Below are 23,253 nucleotides of genomic sequence, written 5' to 3' on the forward strand. Positions count from 1 at the left end.
TGCTATGTGAATTTTAGTTTTAGCATAAAAAGGTTGTAGTTTTCTTTTGTTTATCTTTTTAACCTTAGATTGCTTTCTGTTTCTGTCTCTCTGTCTCTCTGTCTGTCTGTCTCTCTCTTTCACGACTCTTTTGCTGGTACTCTGCGCTTCTTATTGGATGGGATTTTTTTCTCACAGCTTCCCCTATACCACTTCAGCCACACTTCCAGTACTGCTTTTCTATGGTTATTTTGAATTTAGAGTCTCATAGACTTTTTTTTGCCTAAGGCTGGCTTTGGACTTAGCTTCCCAAGTAGCTAAGATTAGAGGCAAGTTCTCAGCATCTGGCTAGATTTTTTTTTTAATCTCCCCTTAGTGTCTCCTAGTTTCTGTTTCCTATTTCCTCTTCTTAAAATGTTTTGAGGATGACATAATATGACAAATTTTTTTCTATAAAGGAAAACCTTATTTTTCTGGGCCATCTTCATCATCTTCCCTCACTGTGTTAGTGCAAGTCCTGTTCACGGTGAGATGGTCTGTACTAGCTGAGAATTTGTCAACACAGCAGATGGGAGTGAAGCGAACACCTTCCTGTGAACACATAGACATGGACTGCTTCCTGATTACGGATGGAGATCTGATGGAGAAATTGAAATGGTTCACAAACATCCATCAGCATTTACTCAATTTCATTAATGAGATCCTGCTTTGCTGCTTTTATTCTTTTTGGTGTTGTTGATAATGTTCGGGGGGAGGTAGTCAACGGGCTTGAACTCAGGGCCTGGGCATTGTCCCAAAGTTCTTTTGCTCAAGGTTTTCTCTACCACTTGGAGCCACAGCCTCACTTTGAGTTTTCTGGTGGTTAATTGGAGATAAGAATCTCATGGACGGGGCTGGGAAGGTGGCTCAGTGGTAGAGCGCTTGCCTTGCATGCATGAGGCCCTGGGTTCTATTCCTCAGCACCACATAAGCAAAAAGAAAAAAGCCAGAAGTGGCACTGTGGCTCAAGTGGTAGAGCGCTAGCCTTGAGCTGAAGAGCTGAGGGACAGCGCCCAGGCCCAGAGTTCAGGCCCCACAACCAGACCCCCCCCCAAAAAAAGAATCTCATGGACTTTCCTACCTAGGCTGGCTTTGAACTCTGCTCCCCAGATCTCAGCCTTCTGAGTAGCTAGAATTATAGACATGAGCCACCAGTGCCCAGTTTATTGCTTTTTTCTATAACTATATCATATATATATATATATATATACATACATACAGTATATTTACTGGGAAGTACTGGGGATTGAACTCAAGGCCTCATACTTACTAGGCCAGTACTACATCCCCCAATTAGTCTGTTTTCTTCTTGTTCCAGGATCTATTGCTAGGACTCCTTTGTCTCTACCTTTGCTTACACTGTTTTGTGGTTACCTACCATGCACTTCAAAGCTGTGTTCTCCAGGAGAAGTTAACAAAAGATAACCATGAGGTGATTGGTGAAAGAAGAAGGTGCAGTTGAAAACCCCAAGATTGATATGTCAAGCACACATCTTTCCGGCCTTGTTTGAAGGCTGACAAGGGATTAATTTAAGACTTCTTACCTTCTTTAATGCTTTCTGTCATATTCTGTTTCTGAAGATAAAGTCCACAATGTTGATCAGTGCATTTGTTTTATCCTCTGACAATATGCATTTAATAAGTTTGTTACTATTTTTCCTTTTAAGTGTTGTGATGGTTTTTTGTGGTGAATTAGTTCCTTGTATGGTGCTTTTTGTGGAAAACTGGATGAAGTGTCTGCCACTATTTCACACTGATAGCCTGGAAATCCATATTTGTTTACCTTCTATATTAACTTCCCCCTTGATTTTAAGGATCATTGTGTTATTTAGGTAACCTGAACTATATCTCTTTGGATTGCTAATTATATGTGTGTGTGTGTGTGTGTGTGTGTGTGTGTGTGTGTGTGTGTGTGTGTGTGTGTGTGTGTGTGTGTGTGTATACCTTACTGATTAAATAAGCAAAACAACTCTGATTTCTCCTTTAGTTTTCTTTCTGATTGTTCCATAGAAGTTCATCAGGAAATCATTTAATTTCTCAACAAGCAGGATGATGCTAAGTAGCCTTGTTTCACTTCTGTAGGCCCAGAGAGCTAGATGTTTTGAACATAGAGCAGCTACATTATTCATTCTATGCCTTCCTCAGTAAGCATAGCCATTTTTCACTTGGACCTCTGGCTTCATAATTTTCTTTTCTTTTTTTCAATCCTGGGAATGGAATCCAGAGTCTTGTGCATGCTAGACAAATGTTCTACTATTGAACCATACTCCCAGCCCTGACTGTATACAAATTGCATAAAAAATTGCTCATTTCCCAGTTTTTTAGTTTGTTCCCCACCCCCACCCCGGTCCTGGGGCTTGAACTCTGGGCCTGGACACTGTCCCTGAGCAATTCAGCTCAAGGGTAGCATTCTACCCGTGAACCACAGCACCACTTCTGGTTTTCTGGACTTTCCTGCCCAGGCTGGCTTTGAACTGCAATCCTCAGATTTCAGCCTCCTGAGTAGCTAGGATTACAGGTGTGAGCCACTGGCACCCGGCTCCATTTTTTTAGTTTTAAAATGTAGCAGCCTATAGAAAAAAACCCCATTTATCCCTAACAGATTCACCAATTATTAACATTTTGCCATCTCTCTCTCTCTCTCTCTCTCTCTCTCTCTCTCTCTCTCTCTCTCTCTCTCTCTGTGTGTTACATGTTTTGCTTTTGCTGGACCATTTTCAAAAGCACATAAGTTTCAGACTTCTTGACATTTTATTCCCCAGAATCACCTCATTCTCAGACATTACCCTATATAACATTATCTTATATATCATCATTTGAGATAACATTAGTTGATAAATATAGTCTTTTGTCTCAATATATATTTATCCCTCTTTCACTCTAGGTTCTAATCAAGATCAGCTGTTGTATTTAGTTTTAATTTTCCTTTGTCTCCTTTAATTTAGAACGGTGACCCCCAAATCCAGATACCAATGCAGCTGTAGACAGACTTATATTTCAGCTTAAGGTAACATATACTTTTCTAAACTGTAATATTAATACAATTATTTATCTTTGAGTTGATTATATTCCAATAAAAATTAATTATACATTTATAAGTCTATGAACTATCTCAAAGGCTAATGTCATGTCTCACTTTATTATATTAACATAAATTGCACAAATTATACTCATTATAAACAGTTATTGCTTGCAAATTATTGTTTAAATTAGAAGTGCTGTAATCCATAAGGCTCATTTCCCCCATCACTAAGATGTATAAATGTAATGTCTTTAACCACCAACCATTTCCTCTTTCTGCCATGTTTGACATTCACTTAATTACTTCTTCTCACTATTTTCCTTCTAATTGTATCACCTCTTTCTTCCTCATTTTCTGTAGACACAATGAACAATCTCTCCTTATTAGAAGCATTTTGTGGTAGAGAATAAATATCAAACACTTAGTTACAGGAACTAGAACTGAATCTTGGTTTTACTAAATGATGCCTGACTTTCAAGGCTAGTAGAGGTGAGCTGCATCCAGGAACCGAATAAGGCACAAGCGACCTGAGAAACCGAATACCATCGGAGGCACAGAGAAGTCAAATTTCTTGCCCCAGTTTCCACAGCTGGTACTGGTTTCCACAATGGAACTGGGAGGTAGTGCCAGAGTTCTCAATCCTAATTACTATTTTGTTGCCTTCCCAAGGCCAAGTACCTACGAGTACTGGGCTTATGATCCCAACTTTTGTCCCTCAGGTGCCCTTGTAGACATTTAATTTATCTCTTATTTGGTAAAGAGCTTACCAACAGTTTTCCTTGACACTCTTTTCTTTTCTTTCTTTCTTTCTCTTCCTTCCTTCCTCCTTTCTACCTTCTCTCGCTTTCTCCCATCCTCCTTTTCATCTGTCTCCTTCTTTCCTTCTGTTTCTTTCTCTCTTCTTTCCTTCCTTCTTTTTGTTCCTTTCCTCTCTCTCCTTCCTTCCTTCCTTCCTTCCTTCCTTCCTTCCTTCCTTTCTTTCTTTCTTTCTTTCTTTCTTTCTTTCTTTCTTTCTTTCTTTCATTCTTTCTTTCTTTCCTTTCTTTTTTCTTTCTTTTCCCTCCCTCCCTCCCTCCTACCCTCCCTCCATTCCTTCCTTCTTTTCTATCAGTAATAGGGCTTTAACTCAGGGAAAGGGAACTCTTCCTTGTCTTTCCCTAAAAACTGGTGCTCTACCACTTTTGGCTTTTTACTGGTTCATTGAAGACCAGAGTCTCATGAAGTTTTCTGTCTAGTCTGCCTTCACACTCAAATTCTCTTAGGACTACAGGCACTAGCCACCAACACGCAACTTCTCTCCCTGTTCTGGATGGCATTTTGGCTCCTTGGAGTCCTTAGCTGTCCCTTAGGACCTACCTCTCTTTGTCTTCCGCAGAAAGCTGAATATCATAGGTATTGATTGGAGTCATATTTTTTTCCATTTATTTCAGCTTCTGCTTGTGACCACAGTAGCAAAGGCCTCTCACTCGTCAGGCTCAAGATGGTTAAGATTATAGCCTCTCAATGTGTGAGAATATCCATCTTTCTGTTAAGATAAATTCGTTTCTCTGCTTTGAGCTCCTTTGCCAAAGCCTCCTTCTGTCATTTCTGAGTTCTTAACTATCAGAGCCCTCAATAGGGTGAAGGCAGGATCGGACCCATGCACAAATCAATGGGAAACACTTTTTTTGGCTGAGTTTCCTTACTAGGAGCAACACATCCTCCAACTAAAGAAGCTAATGCCTATCTTACAAGCAAATATTACATAAACAAATCACACAGAACTCCGAGGGAAGAAAATTGTATAGAAATAAAAGTTTAGGGAGTGATAGCTATTCTTATTTATCTTGACAAAGAATCGTATGAAAATTCAAACAATTTTCTTTGAGCTTGACAGTATTTCTGCATGGTTATTAGTATTCCCAGGATTCTCAAATGCATACATTTCATTGACACTTGATATGTATCTAAGATCATCAGAAATAGTCCAGAATATATGAATGTTATCATTCTGATGTACTTTGTTGGGTTTATTTTTGGTTATGCTGCTTTGAAAGGGATTGAAGCTAACTATAAGATACATCATCATGGTTCTATTTAAATACAATTGAGAAGTTTATTAGAAAATAACATGAGATAAATAGAAACATGTGACTCATAATCTAAGTTACTGAATATATTTCTCATAAATTTTCAAGAAATTGACATCACAGGTGTTGATTACATTAAAGTTTCTGATTTGGACTTACAAGTCTCTAGAAATATGATACATGTGAACAGTTCAAAAAACCAGAACCGGGCTGGGAAGGTGGCTCAGTGGTAGAGTGCTTGCCTTGCATGCCTGAGGCCCTGGGTTCGATTCCTCAGCACCACATAAGCAAAAAGAAAAAAGCTGGAAGTGGTGCTGTGGCTCAAGTGGTAGAGTGCTAGCCTTGAGCTGAAGAGCTGAGGGACAGCGCGCAAGCCCAGAGTTCAGGCCCCACAACCGGACCCCCCCCCCAAAAAAAAAAAACAGAACCAAAGCCAGGCACTGAGGACTCACACCTATAATCCTAGCTACTCAGGAGGCTGAGATCTGAAGATCGTGGTTCAAAGCCAGCCAGGCAGGGTAGTCTGTGAGATTCTTATCCCCAATTAATCACCAAAAAGCTGGAAGTGGAGCTATGGCCCAAGTGGTAGAATGCTGGCCCTGAGGGGAAAAAAAAAAGCTCAGGGACAGTGCCCAGGCCCTGAGTTCAAGTCCCAGGATGACACAAAAACAGAACAGAACAGAACACCAGAACCAGAGCCGACCTTAAACCAGGGTTCTGAGTCTCAGCATCCCTGACATACAGGATTTCACGATTGTTTGTTGAGTGGAATTAGGAGGCCAGTCCTGTGCCCTGTAGAATGCTCAGCAACATCTTGACCTCTATTTTCCAGATGCTTCTACCACTCTCTCAAATGTGAAAACCAAAAAATATCTCTGGAAATAGTAAGTGTAAGCCCTAGGAATGGTGCAGGTACAATATCACCCTGGTTGAAAATTCACAGTCATCCACTCACACCATACTTATTATACCTGAAGCACTTCACCAAAGAATTGAGTGAACAATTCCTAGCAGGAAGGAAAAATAAGTTTAGGACAATCCATTCGTATTGATTTTGCATTCAGGATGTTCTGGTCAGGATATTTTCCCTCAAAGTTAAAAGAATCCACCCACCAAGCCCACAACTGTCCATCTGTGCTTCACTGCATGACAGCTCATTCTCAGGCGCATCAAAGAGCTTCTGAAGACTGCAATTTATTTCAGAATCCAATACACCAATTTCCTCCCCACATCTCGAGCTTTTGTTCTCCTTTCAGCTCCATGTGACCACATTTACCTCCCACAACTTCACAATGACTATTTCTCCGAGACACTAGGATGTTAAGGACTCAGTATTAGGCAATTAAATAGTCCTTTTAAAGTCTTCGCAAAGCTCCATGGAATCATTTAAATAGTGACTCATCACATTATTCTTCTCAGAAGAAAAACCTACTTTCCATTCCCCATCTACTGATTTCCTACCTAGTATACCTGAAGTTTCAAACCTAAGAAGTCTAGACTGGTGAAACATAAATTTAAAATAGCTTTAAACGCTAAAGGGTGATGTTCAGGGATTATAAAGACATCAGAACTCGCAAGAGGTCATAGATGAAGACAAATTTGCTTACCAAGCAAATTCTTGACTTTACTTAAAGCCTGGGATTACATATCAAATAATCCTAGACATTGGAGGACCAGCCCTATTTGGAGAAAGTCCTTGGTTAGTTCATAAAACAAATTTTGGAGTCATAAGGAAGTGACAGGCTTGATCTCATAACATAAAGCTGGGCAATCCCACTTTTGGGCATTTACCCAAATGTTTACAAACAAGACTACACTAAAGCTACCAGCACAACTATGTTTATTGCAGCATTATTTACCATAGCTAAGATATGGAACCAACCCAGATGCCCCTCAATAGATGAATGGATCAAGAAAATGTGGTATATGTACACAATGGAATTCTATGCCTCCATCAGAAAGAATGACATTTCCCCATTTGTTAGGAAATGGAAAGACTTGGAAAAAATTATATTAAGTGAAGTAAGCCAGGCCCAAAGAAACATAGGTCCCATGGTTTCCCTTATTTGCAATATCTAGTATAGGTATGAGTCAAGCGGAAAAGATCAGATAATGTGATGTTAGGAAAATATGTATTTTAATGTTTTCGTTTCTTTCATGCATGTGTTTCTAACGCATTTATAAGAGTATTTCTTTGTTGCTTTGTATGTCCCTCCCCCACAGTGTAACCCCCGCTTTCACTATATTTGATGTCAGTATAACATGTGGAGGAGATGGGGACAAACAAGTCGTTTAAGGATTCAGGTGGACCTGTTGCAACAATGAGAAGTACAAAATGTCATGTCAAAACCAGCTTTACAATGTCGGTGGGGGGGGAGGGGGGTATAATTGGGTGGGGGGAGGGGGGAGGCGGGGAAGGGAGGTGAAGGGTAAACAAAGGAGGAGGCTGCAATAAGAAATGTATGCATTATCCTGCCCATGTAATTGTAGCCCCTCTGTACAGTATGTTCTCAAATAAAATAAAATTAAATTAAAAAAAAAAACAAAAAAACCCCATAAAGCTGGGGTACTGAGATGGATTGGTCAGATTTACCTCTCCATTTTGGCTGAAAGGAATTTTTTAAATGGAAGCTATCTACAATATAATATGATGTTTAGAACATTTTAGATGCAATAGGCATAAAATTGTGTGTAGCTATCACAAAGTTCATGTCTGATATCTCTATAGCAAAAGACAGGTAAGTGAGAAAAGTATGACCAACTTATTGATCATTGTAGGGGACATTGGAGTCTTCAGGAAGGAAGACCTCAAAACCTAGGGGAAAATGTACTTTATGCTTGTATTGGATATGTAATGGGTAGTTATGAAGATTGGATGAAAGGAAGACATAATAAACTAAACAAGCTTAATAAGGTCGGCTTGTTTAGGTTCTTCTTGGCTTCTCTGAGTGACTGTCCTTCCTTAGAGGACAAGGTAGTTATCATGTGTGGGGGAGAGGGGTGTCTTCAAAAGAAAAAAGAAAAGAAGCCTCTCTGTTGTTGTGGCTTCCTCAATCTCTTCCGGCTTAAAATACTCAGTATGCGAAGGTGTCAGACTTTGGATCAGTGTTTCCTGAAAACTGCTTTAAAACTTTCAAGTGCTAACTTTTCATGCCTTACTGTAGGTGTCTACCCAGGGCAGGGTATATTATTGTATTATAAAGTACTTGAAAACAATACGGAGGCTTCTCAAAAACCTCAAAGTGCTCTGCACTGGTAGCTCATGCCTATAATTCTACCTACTCAGGAGACTGAGATCTGAGGATCGCAGTTTGAAGCCAGCCCAGGTAGGAAACTCTATGAGACTCTTATCACCCATTAGCCACTCAAAAACTAGTAGAGCTGTGGCTCAAAGTAGTAGGGTACTAGGCTTGAGAAAAGGAGCTCAGGGACAGCACTCAAGCTCTGACAAACAAGCAAACAAACAAAAAACCCACCTCAGAGTAGAATTTTCATATGATTCATCTAGCTGTCTTACTGCTGGCTATATATCTCAGAATACTGAGAAGCTATCTGGATACTTATGTTTATTGCAATGTTATTCACAATAGCCAAGTTATGGAATCAATCTAGGTGTCCACCAATAAATAAATGGATAACAAAAATATTATGTAAATATATGTAATGGAATATTATTTGGCCATAGAGAAAAATAAATGGAACTAGAGTATATCACATTAAGTGAAATGAGCCAGACAGACACAGAAGCCATGTTTTCTCTCCATGTGGAAGAAAAAGATAACCAGGAAGTAGAAGAAATATGACTATGTGGGACTGGGAAAGGAGTAAGGGATAGAAATGGGAATGGGGGAAGGAAGGTAGACATGATCAAAGCATAATATATGAATATATAGAAATGCTACAGTGAAACAGATTAATTTGTACAGCTAGTATGTATTAGTGATTATAATAGTAAGATAAAACAAAGTACCAAGCAAGACGTGAAACCAAGAGGAGTCAGCCATAGACAGATGTAGTGGTCTTTGAGGACTGAGCACTGTTTAGTAGAAATAATATTAATGAAACAGTCTTCAGAATAATAGCATCGGAATAATAGCAAGAAACAAAAACAAAACAAACAAAACAAAGAACTTCACTGCAGAATGATTCTGGAATCTACAGTTTGACCACTTAGCTCTTGCCCTGCCTATATATTATATTCATAGTTCTATGTGTTAGTATTTCTTATAGCACAATATAGTAGATCTGAGATAAATTCATGAGTTTGGTCCATTGTAGCTCAATCTGGTCCCCAGATTTCTGGGAAGAGCTGTTAAATTGCATTACCCCTGGGATACTACCCAAGCTTTCAAACTATTTGGCTTAAGTATTACAAGGAAAGGGTATACCTATGCAGTTTGTTGTACACTACAGTTAGTAATGCAAGTATGCATGAGGTCCTAGGAAACCCCAAGGTGATCAACAGTAGCTAAAGTCATCATCAGTCAGGAAAACCAACTGCTGGGGTGTAGAGAAGATGGAACTGATGAGTATTGGTTAGAGGGAGAGCATAAGACAATTTAGGAATAAACAAAAATGCAGTAGGAAATATGAAGATTTATAAATGGGCAGGAGATTAATAGGCAATCATTCTTCCTAAGATAGGTCTTATTACTTAAGGCTTTGTGTATTGTAAAATATGAGGAGTTGAGGGAAATAAGAGCAATGAAAGGAAAGCTCATGTGAATCATTAATCATTGATAAAGAAGAAAAACAAGACCTAGTTGAAGGCTCAGAGTAATAACCTCGAGGATTTCATAAAAACCCGGGAAGATTGTAACTATGAGGCAGAATATAGTGTTTTTCAGTCAGTGTCCTGTGAGTCAGGGCAGAAAATAGACTCAGGCCATCCTGGTTTTATTGCTTCAGGCATACTTGGAGCTTTAGAGAGAGGGATGGGGGTGGGAGGTGGGAAGGATTGACTTCATATTGTAGAATCCAGAACTCCAGAATTGTTCCTTTCTTTTGATGTTTTCCAACTCAGGTTGACACTCCAGGGAGCTACAAGAAAAAGCCCAGTCAGGTGGGGTCCACATCTCTGGGCCTAGGCTGCTGGCTAGCAGCCAGTTTTACTTTTCCAAGGCCTATCTGTATGTGAATATCCACAGCCGGTTGGCTACTTAGAAGCAGCTGCTAATTTCAGACTGCATTAATTGTCTGTGCTCTGTTCCCATCAACATGCTTTCCTTTGTCCTTAGCTCTCCATGAATCTGGCATGCAAATTGGCACAATTTATTTATTATATCAGGGATCCTGTAATGGTGCTTGGTGCATTTGAGAAACAAGGATCTATGGTGGTACCAGTACCTTTGTGCTACCAGGAAATAGCCTCTAGGGAGCATTTCTCATTTCCCAACAATACAGTTAGTCTGATTTAAATGAATTTCAATATTTAAAGGAAGATTAAGCACCAAGCGTCTGGATTGCAAGTAGTTTCTGGCTTAAAAAAAGGGTACATTTTAAACTTCACTATGGAGTCTCAGAGTTATTGTTAGAGGTCAGGAAATGTCAAGTGAGCTTTATCTCTGGACTGAAGATAGGATGCTAAGGAGGAGCCTTCTTGTATTTTTATCCGGAAGTGAGATGACTTGATAGTTTAGGAGAGGTGAAGGGTTCTTAAATTACCTGAGGAAAGTGGAAGCAAAATGCATTGTGCTAATAGCACGTTTTTCATTGCAAGGTTTTCAATAATCATAATAAATATAGATATTTACTAGATGAGTGGATGGAACTAGAGATCATCATGTTAAGTGAAACTAAGCAAAAACAGAAATGTTGAATTATATATTCCATTAGAGTATTTTTTTTGCTTGTGTTTGTGTTATGTTTGGGTTTTTCATTATGTTTTGTTTTCTAGATCTAGGCACGATGGTGTATACCTGTAATCATGGCAGTGGAGAGGCAGGGTATCTCAAATCAAGACGAGCTTGCAACACTGTACCAAATAAATAAATAAATGATAAATAATAAACCACAAAGAAATTCAGTGAAAGCTGTTGATCAATAGTGGGGTGGATAGGGGGAAATATATTAATAGACTCTGTGTGGCAAGTTTCCAATGAGAGGGCATTGAACTAACAAAGATGAGGGAGGTTGAATATGGTTGAAATAATTGTTTGCAAGTTTGAAAATAGAACAATGAAATCAGTTGTAATTGTTTGGGAAAGGAGGGTAAAGAGAATGAGAGAGAATGATAGAGGGGGTAAGATTGATTGGGAATACATTGTAAATGTGTGGAAATGTAACAAATGACCCTCCTCCCCCGTATTACTAATGTAATTACTAATATGAAAAAAATAATAAACCAAAGAAGAAGAATTAATAATGACCATTTTTCCTTAGAGAATCTTTTCTCCATCTGTGAATATGAAGATAGTAGAGAGACTCTTAACTTCCAATTAGATATTTAATATAGCATACATCACCATAAACAGAAACTATATGAATTGAAAATTACAGCCCCAAATAATGCTCTCCTCTGAGGAGGTCCCATGCAGAGTGTTGAATCATGGGGAAGCAGAGTTTTTTGTTTTTGTTTTTTTGTCTGTTTGGGGGCTTGAACTCAGGGCCTGGGTGCTGTGTCTGAGATCTTTAGCTCAAGGCTAGTGCTCCACCACTTTGAGCCACAGCTTCACTTACAGTTTTCTGATGGTTAGTTGGAGTCTTACTGACTTTCTTGCCGGAGCTGGCTTTGAACTTCAATCCTTAGATCTCAGATTCCTGAGTAGCTAGGATTACAGGCATGGGACATCAGCACCCAAGCTAGCTTCTTTCTTGTTTTGTCATTCATCAGCCAGATGATGAACAAGTTTGGGAACTGTCCTCCTTCTTTCCAGTCTTTATTACAATCAGTGGCTTTGAAAAGTCCCTTCTCTCCACTAGGCGATACTACTTCAAGGTCAAGGCACTTACATCACGGTCACTGTCCCGGCTTGTCTGGTCATTGTCAGGCTTCTGGAGTTGTATCTCTAGTCACTCATTACATCATGACTTTATCATGCTTAACTTCTTCTTCATCCAGAGTCTTCCAGACTCTGCTGGTAGGAATTTCATCATCTCCTCTTCATTTCTCCTAGGGCAAACCTTTGTTGCATACATAATTTCCTTTCAGGCACTGGACCATCTCTGGAAGCCCAGATTGTATTTTTGCGCCTCTATTTCCCCCAGGATGTCATGGCAGTCTTCAGAATTAAATCTTTTAAAATTTACAACATTAACAAACTCCTGCAAAACAAAAAAAAAAAAAAAGAGGCATCTCTCCCGTAAATTCCAGTGTCATATACCTTTCAAACTTGCCATTTAAAAATTTCCAAATTCCTTTATTTTGGGGGGTAGAATACTGGAAAATAGATATATAACTATTACAAATATCTGCCCTATGAGTTATTTGAATATACATTTTCTTAGTACCAACATTTGGAATACACATGCTCTAATACTAACATGGCTAGCACTTGAGAAAAACAGGGACTGTTATTTTAGACCAGTGAAATAGAGCGGCACATTTTGGTCATGGTTAATAATGTCCCTAAATTTATTCTTCAGCTGCTCATATGCCACAAGCTAGCACCAGTCAAGCATAACAGTGACAGATGCATGTGCTCTGCAGTCTGAAATGAGGACATAAATGATTTGTGCAGGCCCTTTGGCTAGTTGAGTGGCCTGTCTGCAGGGTGAGCAGTCCCAAATTCATGGGTGACCGTACTACTTTAGTGTGTCAATTGCACAGTCACAGTTGACCAGGGGCTGCAGTGGCCACTTTTTCCTTGAGATCATATGATCTCTTTATGTTATCGTGTGGGTCCTGGGGCTTGAATTCAGAGCTTGGGTGCTGTCCCTGAGCTTCCCCCCACCCCTCAAAGCTAGCATTCTACTACTTGAGCCACAGTTTCATTTCTGGCTTTTTAGTGGTTTATTGGAAATAAGAGTTTCATGGACTTTCTTGCCCAGGCTGCCTTTGAACTGTGATCCTCAGAGCTCAGCCTCCTGAGTAGCTAGGATTGCTGGTGTGAGCCAGAACTGCCAGCCTCAGACCATATGTTCTTTGGAACAACTAATTAGGCCATATCAGTTTTAGTCTTTTACTCTTTTCCTCAGTTCCCATTAGTCAAATAATAGTATCTTTGATATTGATACACTGTGTTTCTTTGGGAAACAAATCTCACATCAGAGAGGACGTATTAAAAATTAGAGGAAATAAAATAAAACAAAGTGATCGATCTTTCATCTCATTTTGTTAAGGATAGTCTTTTACATAAGGATGAATGTTTCATTTGTATTACATATTACACACACAAATGCATTCACACATACACATACACACACTCTCTCTCACCCACACACACATACGCACACACGCACAGAACCTTCAGGCACAAATTTTAATGATATAAGCAGAGTGTTTTGAAGGGAATTCAAAGCCAAATAGCTATAAAATGATTTTTCCTGCATGGTGAATGGAATTATAATATGAAGTAGCAGTGAGAGTAATAGTCACTAATATGCTACTTTCTGGAAAGAAAATTCCAAGGCACTGTTGAGTTTAACTGTTCAGTAAAATGAGAAGGAAAATCTATTTTTGTATGTGTCTCTCTGCAAGAAAGAGTGGTTAAGTTTATGAAGACTTACAAAATATTTTGTGATCAAATGAAAGTTGTATTCATATGGTCCCCTACGTCTACAAAGTTAGGAATTTTCGCTCCATTCATTGCTTTCACTTCACCTTTCATAGAACTTTGCCATTAAGCTATGCTTTTTAGCATTCCTTTATCATTGTTGTTAACATTAGTGATATTTCTGTGGGTGAATGAGGCAGGATCTGATAACCAGATATTTCAAAGCCTATTTGTGGACTGTTTGCTCTTCTTACTTTGTATTTGATCACTTTTCTTAAGGGCGCCAACAGACATTATTGGGACATTTGTGAAAGTTAGGTGGAGTCTTAGGAGTTATCTAACAGACAAGATTATAATGCTCTTAGAAACCACCAAGCTTTTAGATAGCCCTGGTGAAATAATGATGCAAAGGGCACCACTGAAATGGCCTCTGGGGACTAGTGTGTCCCAGTGACACAAGGCAGTCAAGGCAATCTATCTTCTCTATATGACTTAATATTTGGTTGGCAATCTGATAACTAGAGAGAGAGAGAGAGAGAGAGAGAGAGTGTGTGTGTGTGAGACAAAAGGTTAAATATAAAAGAGAGTGGTGGTCAATACCTACAATGGCAGCATTTAAGAGAGAGAGAGAGAGAGACAAGAGGATTGAGTGTTCAAGGCCAAACTTAACTTGGAGATCCTGCTTAAAAAAGTAAGTTGAGCAGGTACCTGGGAGCTCACCTCTATCATCCTAGCCACTCAGGAGGCTGAGACCTGGACAGTCATGAGTCTTTAAGACTCCATCTTCAAGATAGGTGACAAAAAGCAGGGCAGAAGGCATGGCTCAGGCAGAGCATCAGCTGAGCAAGCAAGCCAGCAATCTCAAGTTCAAATCCCCAAAGGTCCCCCTCCCCTAAAAAAGAAACACATTAAAAAGGAATAAAGAAAAAAAGGGAAAGGAAAAAGAAAGTTTAAACACTTTAATTTGATGAACTGTACTATCATGGATTTTAATAAAAATTTCCAGGGAAAGATTAAAGTAAAATGATTACTCCAAACTCCGCATACAACTAAAGAAATCAAACATTTCTAATATCTATGCAATTCTATGGGCATTTTCTATAGCTCTTTTTTATTCTTTTTATCAGAAAATGATTAGACAAATGTATATGCAGGGTACCAAAATCAGAAAATACAAATTTTATTTCAATGCATTGAAATAAAATATATAATGCATTGTTGCTTTTTGTCTCAGAAATTTTATGCTTTTGAATTTCATATATGCCAGTCCATCATTCTTTTCCAAACTTGTGCAACATTCATGTGTTATTGTTTTCGTTTTATATTAAGTGGCATTTTGCTTGTTTTCCATTATCTGCCATTGCAAACAATGATTGTAATAATTACACATATACAAGGTTCTCCTTGGTGCAAGTTAGATAATGCCAGATGGTTTTGCAAAACAGTTGTACTAATTTACTTTCCCGCCAGCAGTATATTAACATTAACATTACTTGTTCTGCTCTCTGATAATTTCATTGTCTGATTTTTATTTATATCAATGGATATTTCATTCTGTTTTTAATCTTCTTTGTCCTGAATACTAATAAGGTTGAGAATATTTTTATTTGTTAATTACCTAGCCATATGTCCTCTTTTGGGAATTGTGTCTTGTCTATATTATTTATTCTGCATATAAGTCTTTTGTGGTTTTTTACCTTCTCAAACTTTGGCTTCTCCTTTTTTTTCATTCTGTCATTGGAGGAGAAGAAAAATTTTCATTTCCATATCATTTTCATCATTTTCTTTTATAGAGTATGCTTTTTAAAATCTCATGTAAGAAATTATTTTCTACCCTAGTTGTTCTGCAAATGTGTATAGGAGTGCTTATGTAAATAAATACTGATTTTTAAGTTGACCCATCATTCATGAATTTCCACCTTGATCATGCATGAAGTATTTGTGTGCACTTTGTACTAATTGTAATCACTGTGATCACACCATGGATTGGTTTGTCTATTTATGGAACAGGACCACAGAGTACGACTTACTGGAGACTAGTCATTATGTCTCATAGGGCAGGTAAGTCATGTCTTATGTTCTTTAGGAAGTCTGAACTATTCTTAGCTTATGCCTGCCTTCTTTCCTTCCTTCCTTCCTTCCTCCCTTCCTTCCTTCCTTGCTTCCTTCCTTCCTTCTTTCTTTCCTTTCTTCTCTCCCTCTCTTCCTCCCCATCCTTCCTTCCTTCCTTCCTTCCTTCCTTCCTTCCTTCCTTCCTTCCTTCCTTCCTTCCTTCCTTCCTTCCTTCCTTCCTTCCTTCCTTGCTTGCTTCTTTCCTTGCTTCTTTGGAAAGGGTTTTACTATCTAGCTCAGGCTTACCTGTACTTGCTAAGTAGCTAAGAAGGAAGGAGTGAAGGAGGGAAGAAAAGAAGGAAAGAAGGAAGGGGAAAAGGCCATCTTAATTTGTAGATTTACTGATTTCTGTAAAGTAAGTACTCTCATTGTGTTGATTCAAGCTACTAGGTGAGTTCAATAAGTAGGGAGTTGGAAAGCGATGTGGAATAAAATCTCATATAAAATTTGTGGAGGGGAAGGGGAAAAACAAATCGTTTAAATAGGGATACAGGTGGACCCATTGCAACAATGAGATGTACAAGTCGTTATGTCGAAAAATGAACTTTACAACTTTGGTGCAGGGGTGGGGGCGGTAGCGGGGAGGATTGGGTGGGGGGGCGGAAGAGGGGGGAGGATAGGAAGGGATGGGAAGGGGAAACAAAAGAGGAGGCTACAATGCTTGATAAGAAATGTACTCATTATCTTGCCCATGTAATTGTAACCCCTCTGTACAGTATTTTCACAATAAAAAAATAAAAATAAAAAAAATTCAGTAGAGTGACCATAGCACACCATTCAGTATAATGATTACAGCATTATATACTTAGTTCCAGAAAATCTCAGGGTGTTTTACCATTCTAGGAATAATTAATTTAGAATTATGCTATCCTTAGATATTTGGTAGAACTAATTTATGAAATTATCTCAATGTTGCCTTTTTTTTTTTTTGCCAGTCCTGGGGCTTGAACTCAGGGCCTGGACACTGACCTTGAGCCTTTTTGTGCTCAAGGTTAGTGCTCTATCTACCATTTGAGCCATAGAGTCACTTCTGGCTTTTTCTAAGTAGGTTTTGAGATAAGAGTCTCAGGGACTTTCCTGCCTGGGCTGGCTTCAAGCCATGCTCCTCAGCCTCAGTCTCTTGAGTAGCTAGGATTACAGGCATGAGCCACCAGTGCCTGGCTTGAATGTTGCTTTCTTAATAGGAAAAAAAGTGTTTTATCCAACTTTAAAAAAAAACTCTAATAAATTATCAATTTGTTTACATTTTTAGATTTAGTATGAAATTGTCCTTTGGTATCCACCGGGGAATGGTTCCAGTGGTGTCTCCTCCTCCACTGATCCACACACATATTCCCAAATCTGCAAATAGATGCTCAAATCCCTTATATAAAATGTTGTTAAATTATCATGCCACCTACATACATCCTTTCCCAGATTTAAGATCATCTCTAGATCACTTATAATACCTAAGCAGACCTAAGTGCTACATTTTATTCTATTTAATTGTTTAAGAAAATAAAACAAATAAGTCATATTTTCAGTAGAGATGCAGTAGTGTTTTGTTTTCAGTTGGTTACACCCCTTTATGAGGAACATTATGGATATGGAGAACCAACTGCATCCACAATATGTTCTCTTTCTTCAAACTGTGCTGCATCTACAGTTACTTACCCCAGTCATCCATAATATGGTTGGTTAGTGACTACAGTTATGTTGTTGATGGCAATGGATAATCTTCAAACAACCATGTTAGTTTTATTCTTTTGAATGAATTAATATGTTTGTCTTTGTTAATTTCATTGGTATCATTGTCTCTTCTAATTAATTTCTCCGTCTAGATTTTATTTCTACTGATTTTCCTTGAATTTCTTTGGTTGTTCTTTATAAAACTTGTTTGTGTTGCTAAATACTTTGTGGCTACTCTTTTTTTTTCTATATTCAGTAGACTCAATATTACCAGTATATGGTTCCAAAGAATCCATAATTGGAAAAACCACCAATGTATAGGATGCATAGAGTCTGGGACTACAGTGTGGCTGTTTGATTCATTTTTCCATAATGCCATTCGACTTCCACTAGAGACATGCCACCTTTCAACAATCTAAAATTTTCACCTTACCACTTAAACTAAGTACATAATATGTCCTTTTTGGCTTGGGAGGTTTCCCCATAACTTTTATCTTATTTGGGAGTACCGTTTGTTTTGATGGAGGCAGATTTTCACAACACCTAGGGTAGGAAAACATTCAGCAGATCCACGCACAGCAATTGAAACAAAACTCACAATAACCCAGGACTGGCTTTTCCACACCAACTGAACTGCGTAATGCATATGTGGGATTTAAATGTTTTGTTTTGGATATTTATTTTGATTTTTAAAAATGTGTATAACTGCTGGTGTCAGTGGCTCACGACTGGAATCCTAGCTACTCAGGAGGCTGAGATCTGAGGGTAGCAGTTCAAAGACAGCCCAGGCAGGAAAGTCTGTGAGACTCTTCTCTCCAATAAACCACTCAGAAAGCCAGAAGGGGCACTTTGACTCAAGTGTTAGAGGGCTAGCCTCGAGCTGAATAGCTGAGGGACAGCGCCCAGGCCCAGAGTTCAAGCCCCATGACTGACAAAATAAAAAGGGTGTTACTTTTTGACCATACATGACCAAAATCACACATAATAAATGCATAAACAAGGAAGGCCTACTATAAGTATTTTGAGAATGTGTATTTCCCCATAATGGACATTTTTAGCAGCTTCCTGCCCATTATTATTTTTATAATCACTTGATATAATATGTTGATATATATTTGTTATGATTTCTTTCTTAAATAATTATTTAGGATCTGGATGCCAATGGCTCATGCCTGCAATCTTAGTTATATGGGAGGCTGAGATCTGAGGATAGCAGTAAGAAGTCAGCCCAGGCAGGAAAGTCCATCAGACTCTTATCTCTAAATAATCATCAAAAAGCCAGAAGTGAAGCTGTGGCTCAAGTGGCAAAGTGCTTAGCCTTGAGCTAAAAGCTCAGGGACAGTTTCTAGGTCCTGAGCCCAAGCCCCAGGACTGGCACACACACACACACACACACACACACACACACACACACACACACACACATACACAGAGCTATTTAGAAGTGTATGAATTTTAAAATGCTAAAATGAGTGAATTTTCTCTAGTTATATTTTGTTACAATTATACTAAGTTTATAAAATAATATGTAATATTTTTTATTTATTTATAATTACTATTTTTACTTGAAAATGCTAAAAAACATTAACATTAAAACTGTAAGAGGGCTTTCAGTTAAATACGTCAGATAAAGAGTTCAATTCCTTTTGGACAACATTACTACTTCACTCGATGTATTTTGAATAAAAATTATCTTTTTTATTATCTGTGTAACTTTTTTTATTGTGAAAATACTGTACAGAGGGGTTACAATTACATGGGCAAGATAATGAGTACATTTCTTATCAAGCATTGTAGCCTCCTCCTTTGTTTCCCCTTCCCATCCCTTCCCAGCCTCCCCCGCCCCCGCCCCCCCCCCAAAAAAAAGTTGTAAAGTTCGCTTTCAACATAAGGACTTGTATACATCTCATTGTTGCAAAGGGTCTACCCGTATCCCTGTTTCAACAATTTGTTTTTCCCCTTCCCCTCCATAAATTATACCGACATCAAACACAGTGAAAGCAGGAGTTATACTGTGGGGGAGGGACATACAAAGCAACAAAGAAATAATCTTATAAATGTGTTAGAAACAATGGCATGAAAGAAAAAAAAACATTTGAATACATATCTTAGGGTTCATTTCCCTAACATCACCTTATCTGACCTTTTCTGCTAAAAAAAAATCTTGAAGCTGGTACTAGAGGCTCCTGCCTGAAATAATAGCCACTTAGGAGGCTGAAATCTGAGGAGCATATTTCAAAGCCAGTATGGGGGGAAAAAAGCTTTTGAGACTCTTATCTCTAATTAACTACCAAAAAAGCCAAAGTAGAGATGTGGCCTTGAGCAAAAAAATAAAGCTCAGGGTCAGCATTCAGGCCCTGAGTTCAGGTCCCAAAATCAACACATACACACACACACACACACACACACACACACACACACTTATTAAAATCGCTTTGTGAGAGTATATGAGCAGTATTACATGTGCACTACAAATGTTGCATGCAAATTCTGTATATGGTTCAGGCTTGCTAATTTTGTGGTTAAATGATCTATATATTAATTTATCGATTACTGAAAGAAATGTGTCAATAATCTCTTATGTGCATTATTCTTTTAAATTTTCACCTTACAAAAGTTGATGTTGTGTTCATTCGCAAACACCTGTCTACAGTAGCTAATTTTTCTGGTGAATTTACCTGTTCAACATTAAGTAATACAATTATATTCAATATAATGCTTCTGCATTAAGTTTTGTGTCAATAAAAGAAGCAACCCTAGATTTTCTTGTTTGTGTTTTCTGGTTATGTAATGTTTTCCAGTTTTACCTTTCCTTTTTGAGGGATCTCTGTCTGAAACTACCTTTTTGGAGTATGGTTGATATATAAAAGCTGCACATGCGGGGCGCTGGTGGCTCACGCCTGTAATCCTAGCTACTCAGGAGGCTGAGATCTGAGGATCGTGGTTCAAAGCCAGCCGGGGCAGGAAAGACCAGAAAACCGGAAGTGGTGCTGTAGCTCAAGTGATAGAGCACCCACCTTGAGCTGAAGAGCTGAGGGACTGTGCTCAGGCCCAGAGTTTAAGCCCCAGGACCAACAACAACAACAAAAAAAGCTGTACATTTAATAAATACAACCTGATGCAGTTGGAGCCACTATTATTGATGACATAAACCTATCAATTCTTTCCAAAGTTTTGTCCCTCCCTCTTATTTATCATTTATTGTCTGTTCGGTTGATAAGTATACTTGACAGAAGATTTACCTTCATAGCCATATTTAGATTTACTATAATCTTGTGAACTGCAGGCACTATATTGTAAATCTTTAAGATTTATTCATTTTAATAGCCAAAATGTTTTATCATGTGATTAATATCTTCCTAGCTTCCCTTTCTCATCTCTACAGGAATCACCATTTTATTCTGTTACCAAGAGTCTATTTTAAATTCATCAGATAAGTAATATCATATAGCACTTGTCTACCTTTGCGTATGAGCCATATTGTCATGCCTAAAAATAATAGTGTTTCAGGCTCATTCATGTAATGGTCCTAAAACCAAGGGCAGCCTTTGTCTCTAACAGGTTAATCTGTTTTCCTGAAGCAATAATATCTATCTGCTCTTAAGCTCTTAGTTATGCCTAGTATCACAAGGATTTTATATATTGAATCATTATGATGCAGGGACAAGGGGATAAAATAATAGAGAAACTGTCTAGAATTTTTTTTAATCCAGTTTAGATCTATTGTAATGGAGCTCAGTTTTTAGTCATAAAATTCATAAAGGAAATAACATTCTTGCACAACACTGTATGTTCAGGATAGAGAAGGGTCCTTTTATATATAATTATCAACTCTTTTAATTTAATGTATGTAATTAGTTTTAGGAGCATTTTAATTTGCCTTTTGGAAATTTATAGTTTACCACTTTAAAAATTAACCATTTATGCTAATACACATAAATTGAGAGATAATTTATGGACTATGCCCAAACTGGCATAACTATAATCAGACATAAAATTGTTCTCCTTTACATGTAGTTATGGAGAACTATGTATACTAAATGTAGCAAAATAAAAATATTGGGCTATAAAATCTAAACAAATTCATTTCCCAGATAGTAAATGATGAAAATTACCAATCATCAGAGAGATATAATCCATGTTAAACTTTTTTCATCATTTTAAAACTATTTCAGGAGAAAATGACATTTAATGAATTTGAATATCGTAATTATTGTCTACCTAAATGGTACATAAAATGTGCCAAGAAATGAGTAATAAAATTGGGGTCTAATGGAAAATAATATACATTGCTATTATAAAACACTCTGGGCCTTTCTGAGAAATCTGAGGTCCCCAATTTCTTATGTTTTTAGTTTTGGTTTTGTTGGTTGTGGGGCTTGAACTCTGGGCCTGGGCACTATCCCTCAGCTCTTCAACTCAAGGCAAGCGCCCTATCACGTGAGCCATAGTACCACTTCTGGATTTTCAGTAGTTTATTGGAGATAAGAGTCTCAGATTTTCCTGTCTGGGCTGGCTTTAAACTGTGATCCTCAGATCTCAGCCTCCTGTGTAGCTAGGATTATAGACGTGAGCCACCAGTGCCTGGCATTCTTATATTTTTCAAAGTAAAAGAAATTAAAGAAAAACTTATACTGAGTTTGTATTATCTTGAAACTTATTGGTCTCATACATTTTATATCACTGTAATTTCTGTCGTATTGATCTGATGGTATGTTAAAGCTCAAAATTTCTTTTCAGGTAGGCAAAACCAAAAAAGCCCAGCCCTTTTGTAGAGAGATGTATCTCTCTGTGCCTAATAGCAAATAGGGAGTTATATCATACAGAATGAACTAAACGCATGTTTTCAAGGAAGAAAACATCTTGGAATGATGTGACTGAATTATTAAAAATTTAATTTTATTGTTAAGGTGATGTACAGAGAGGTTATAGTTACATGCGTAAGGTAGTGAGTACATTACTTGTCGAACTTGTTACCCCCTCCTTCATTTTCTCCCACTCTCCTTCCATCCAATCCTCTCCCAAATTGTAAAGCTCATTTCCAACATATTGTCTTGTGAGTATCGTTGTTGCATTGGTTCAACCTTTGTCCTTTGTCTCACCATTTTTTTGTTCTCCTTCCCTTCCCTAATCCAGATAAACATATATAATACATATAAACACCATATACAATACCCAGGGTTCCAAAATCAAATACAGGGACAAAAGAGGATAAACCATAGGGAAAAAACACAATAGAAAAAAGAAACAAAATAGTACATTAAAAACAACAACAAAGAAAATCCTCTTGTTTCTACATCTTGAAGTTCATTTTGCTTAGCATCATCCTATGTGGTCATATGTACAAAGCTATTGAACTATTGTGATTCTCTTCTAGGACTATCCTAGACATATACTATTTATTACAAATGAGGGAAACCATGGAATCTATGTTTCTTTGGGTCTGGCTTACTTCACATAGTATGATTTTTTTCCACGCCTTTCCATTTCCTTACAAAAGGGGTGATGTTATTCTTTCTGATGGAAGCACAGAATTCCATTTTGTGTGGTGTGTGTGTGTGTGTGTGTGTGTGTGTGTGTGTGTGTGTGTGTGTGTGTGTGTGTATCACATTTTCTTCATCCATTCATCTACTGAGGGGCATCTGGGTTCGTTCCATCTTAGCTATGGTAAATAATGCTGCAATGATCATGGTTGTGCTGGTAACTTTAT

Source organism: Dipodomys merriami, unplaced genomic scaffold, assembly GCF_024711535.1.
Source record: "Dipodomys merriami isolate MVZ:Mamm:240054 unplaced genomic scaffold, mDipMer1.0.p SCAF_51, whole genome shotgun sequence".
Lineage (NCBI taxonomy): Eukaryota > Metazoa > Chordata > Mammalia > Rodentia > Heteromyidae > Dipodomys > Dipodomys merriami.